Here is a 5,290-nt window from a genome sequence, read left to right on the forward strand (position 1 = left end):
AGTAAACATGAGCTCACATCACACAGGTCCCAGCTCCAGCTTCTCTCTGGTGTTTCTCAACCTGCGCTAGAGTGCCTTTTGCTGAGTTCGTAGGAAATCCAATTACACTGAAGTAAAGTTGTGAAGCTGAAGTCATGAGCACAGAGGAATATTAAAGAATATTAAAGATCCATCTGGCGGACTAAACAAAGCCTTCCTAGAATCACATCTATTGTTATAGGAGAACACAAACTTGCAGACAAACCAGTTGTCTGTTGCAGTTTACATAAAACACATCAAAGAAACTAGAACAAAGGCTTTCTAATACCCAGACTGAAAGGAATTCTCTATCAAGCTGGTATGAATTGTGCGATACATACAGGAGATTGTGTAAGTCGGCTGTTTATTGTTGGCCCTAGTACAGAGGAACAGCATTTGGCTACTGCCTGTTAATAGCAGAAACTACTTTAAAGAAAAAACATTACAACTTCAATTTAACCAAACCCAAAATATCATAGCCTATGTACTGCATAAAACATAGCCTATGTATATAACATGTGTATCCAATGGTTGTTCTTGTGACAAGTCCAGGTTGTACAGCTCATGAAAACTGTGTCCAAGTTGAGTTGAGAGTCTGAGCGATGAACTTCAATATTACAATACTGCTGTGCAGGCCAGCTAAAAGAAGTTGGACGCAGCAGAGACAAATCTGACATGGCTCTTGTCTTAAAGAGACTGCAGCAGAGTGTTTTTCTTCCTTTGGCCTCTTTATGGAAGCTCACAAATCAAGATGCAGTATCTCACTATTTCTACAGGACTAATCTTAAATGTACAGTATAACACTGCCTCCTCAAAAATAAATATTTCCATTTATTTTCCCATCTATCAAGTCTGTGTACATTGGCACAGAGACCAAACAAAACCATACACACTGATAATGATTCAAAAAAGGAAAGAAACAAGCTGAAAGATAATTTGAAACCCATGAAAAATCTCGGACATCTAACAGCTGCAGCTGGAGCTTTGTTAACAAGCTACAGACACTAGAAAACTTGACTCTGGAACATTAATAGTTAGTTAAGAGACCAATTATATTGATATAACCAGGACTATATAAATGCATATAACAGCAATGGCTTCACGTGCATTTAATCTGTTTCAACCTTAAATTTACAAGAGCTGTAATTATTTGTGTGAAAGTTTCTTTCTGGTTTGTGTGTTTGCTTCTCTTACTCACACATGGTTTGGATTAATGTCAGTGCTCTACTCAGCTTTATTCAGCATGAAATATGCTGGAAAATGAGAAGATGTAAAGATAGTTAGGTAGTTTAGGTTAGATGCAACAAAAGATTGCTCACTTCTGCTTCTAGTGGTATTCACACAGACAGCTTTGGTTTCCTTTGTCCAGGTTTTGAGATATCTGTCTCTGAGATTTCTACCTCTGATCCAGTACAGTGGAAGCAAATGGAATTGATTTTGTGGTGATTACAGTGTGTTCCTGTTACTCTGGATGATCACACAGTCACAGTGGGAAAGTTTTAAACAAAACTTAACAACTTAAAATAACAAAAACATGTTACTAAAGGAGCAGTGTTTGATTTGACACAAAACTCATCGGCTAAATCTTCATATTCCTTATAGTGGTTCACATTTAACAGAAGACATGAAAGCAATTTTAATGCTGGCATCAAATAACCATTGTAGATGTTGTTATTGTTGCTACATTTACTCCCCCTCACTCACTCTCACAGTGATCCCTCACTTTCCCAAGCTGGAAACTTGAACAAAGCTGGCAAAGCAGCCAACACATGAATCCCTGTTCTCCGGGTGTAACTGAAGATGTCTCTCCACCTGCAACATGAGGTTACACTGTGTGATGCTGTTTCTCCTCAAACTGTCACATTCATTTAAAACAAGCTGCACTGTCCTCTTTTTGGTGTACTTTACCTTACAAACCACAGCTAGAGAAGCCACAGTGTTGACGGTACTTTTTCAAAGAATGAGAGCCTGCAGACAGTGCTGGTTTAATTTGGAGACTTGGTAGCAACAATAGGACAGAAAAGCAAAAGCAGAGTAGCCTACTAGTGTTGGGACCCGAGATCTAGACAGCTGAAGAAATTGTCACAGAACAAGAAGATTTTACTTATGAATGTACTGACAGTTCACAGAGCATCTTGCTGTCATTTACAATAGTCTCTTACAGGAATAGGTTTTTGGAAATGCATGGGACATTAGCTTTTTGCCTGAAGTCCTGGAAATGACCCAGGCTGACGTTAGAGTAACGGCTGGCACTCGGCAGTCACAGGCGGGTGCTGTGTGACAGCAAAGTTAGGAAAGCAACTTTCCGTCCTCTAACTTTTTCTGTAATCACACATTTTAAACCTTGATATAGCTGATCATACAGCAGAGCCGTTGAATCATCAGAATAAGAATACTTTATTGATCCTCTCAGGGAAATTGTTAGGTGTTAAATTGTTATTAACTTATTTATTTTGATTTCGCAGATGACTTATCTTGACCATAAATAATGATTTGGTCGTCAGTTGTCTGTCCCACTTCTTACCAAATTTTGGCTGTACTGTATGTTGGCCAGTTTACCAGTTGCTAGGCAACCAGTGAAAACTCCTGGCCATGAAATAGTCTGGCACAAGTGGCCAATTGTCATTTTTACACTTAAACAAACAAAATTACACTAGGTCTAGAGGTGCTGATAGGCAGATTCACTATGGAAAAAAGCTTCTTTTTCCAGCTACATATTCACTGCACAGATAGGGGAGGGGTATCAATCTTCTCACCTAACTCTCTGCAAGAAAGCAAATGAGCGTCCCAAAAAGTTAGAACTATTCCTCCAACAGATGATGGTATAATCTAATGCAACTTTGTTTTAAATACATTTTGCAAATGGAAATAAAATAACATTTCTAGTTAAGCTAAATCTGCAACTCTCCTGCCTTTTATACCTCCGAGTTAAGCAATGTCCTCACTAAATGGTTTTTGTCTCCATCAAACTACCACCAAGCAGCCAACCATTCCTGCCTTTCACAAACCCACTGCCAGCTTCTCAAGGGCCACTAACAGAAACAATCATGGCAAATTGACAACCTCCTTTCCTGACATACACACAAACACCCACATGTATGCTAACAGGGCCCCTCCCACCTCAAGAGGGTCTGTAATTTTCACAGTTGTGGACAATTCTCTATGTTCTCGCTTAGCTGTAGGAGTTTCATTGAGCCTTGTGAAAAGCACTGCTGTGACATACATTTCTGCACCAGCTTTTGATGGTTTGCTGAATACACAATTGCTCATTTTAGCCACTGACCCCCTACAGGCTTTTTATTACTTGCATCCAACCATCAAGAGTTAATAAAAAAATAACTGTTGTCAACATGTCATGAATGAAATTTCAAACACAATAAAACTGACACAAAAGCAAAAGCTGTGGTTAATATTTGTCAAAACAAAACTTAAAACAAAAGAACCAAAACTGACAAATAGGCTTTTTATGTGTATAAAAAATGAACTGATATTGGATATCTTTGTCGCTATCCGTGTCCTGTAATATTAAAGGGCATAGCTGTTCAGGAAAGATGAGTTTGCTGACAGTGTTGAACAGGGCAGCACACAACACAATTCACACGCTTGTCCTTAGAAATACAGAAATCACCTCCAACATTTTTAATGAATATAAAAAAGATTTAATTTCTTGGTCGAAACTCCCTCCTTTCATGTTAATGTTAAAAGATATTGAAAATATGTCAACATAAGTAATCAAAACGGGGTAATAATTCCAATATGTAGGGCAGGACGACGTAAGATGTGGAGGAGGAGTAGGTGGAGGGCAAAAATGATAGACAGAATAAGACTTTAAGGGCGAGAGAGATAAAAGAAATGGAGGATAAATCAGCAGAGAAAAAGTTAGAGATAAATAAGAGTGACAGAGGAGAATCAAGCTTCACTTTCCTACACAGTATATGAAAAATACAGTGTAACTAGACTTATTTTTACAATAGTCATATATTTATATCCATGTGTGTGTGTGTGTGTGTGTGTGTGTGTGTGTGTGTGTGTGTGCGGGCGGGCATGCATGCATGCGTGCGTGGGTGGGTGCGTGCGTGAGTGCGTGAAAGAGAGAGAGAGAGAGAGGGATGAGTGGTTGCATTAATTGTGTGTAATTTTCTCTGGGGTGAAAGAGCATCTCACACCTTCTCAGGCCTGGTAATTTCACTCCAGAGATTGAAGCAGTTATTGCAGTCCCATTCAGTAATTACACTGCGGTCCAGAAAAATGCTTAAGGTTACATCCATGTTATCCTGCCTGTCCAGCCACTGGGATGGACCATATTGCTCTCAGTGCTATTTCTTACAAACTCATTACTTTGGCTCTCAGTGTACATACAGTAGTGCTTATGAATGTGAAACCTGTTCCAATTGGTGTTGCAATAGAAACTGTAACACAACAAATCCACAAGTTTACAGATTATGATCATCATCATTCATTAGAAACATATCCCTGATTGTACCACAAAGATGGACTTTCTCTGGATACTCATAAATCTTTTTAGTTCTGAAAAAAACTTATTTCAATACACTTATGTGAAAACCAATACAATTCTCAGACTGTTTCCCAGCACTGTGTGTCCAGTAAAGCATGGCATTTCCCACATAGCTTTGAGAAAGTAATCAGAGTTCTCAGGGTGGTGCATTTCAAAAGTGCAGCTTGCTGATCCAGTGATAAAAATGGACAACAAATAGCATGTTAAAGCTTGACCTAAATGGTAAGAGTTTACAGCCGTGCTAGGCTCTGTTAGGTTGCAGGGACAGTGATGCTTTGAGCTAAATGCTAACGTCAGCATGCCACCATACTGAAGTTTTTACAGTTCATCTTGATATGGACATGAATGTCTGTAATACATTTCATAGCAATCCATTCAAAAGTTGTGACCCACAGATGGGAACCACTTGGTGACACTAGAAAAAAAGTCAGAGGATCACCAAAGTCTATATTAGGATTCATCTTCTGAGCACCATGAATATGGTTGAATCAAATCCATCCAATATTGAGATATTTCAGTCTAGACCAAAGAGGTGGACCAACAGACTGACGATGCCATCACTAGAGCCGTTAGCATGGCTAAAAATAAAATACAGCCATCTCATTTTGTTATTCAAATGTAAATATTAGGATTCTATCAAACAAAATGAACATCTTTATATAAGCAAAGGAAAAGAGCATTGTATTGTGAATTCCCATACTTTCATCACAAACAGCACTAGGGTCAGAGTAAACGTTTACAGAAACACAAATGGTG

This window comes from Sander vitreus, chromosome 17 (genome assembly GCF_031162955.1).
Source record: "Sander vitreus isolate 19-12246 chromosome 17, sanVit1, whole genome shotgun sequence".
Classification (NCBI taxonomy): Eukaryota; Metazoa; Chordata; class Actinopteri; order Perciformes; family Percidae; genus Sander; species Sander vitreus.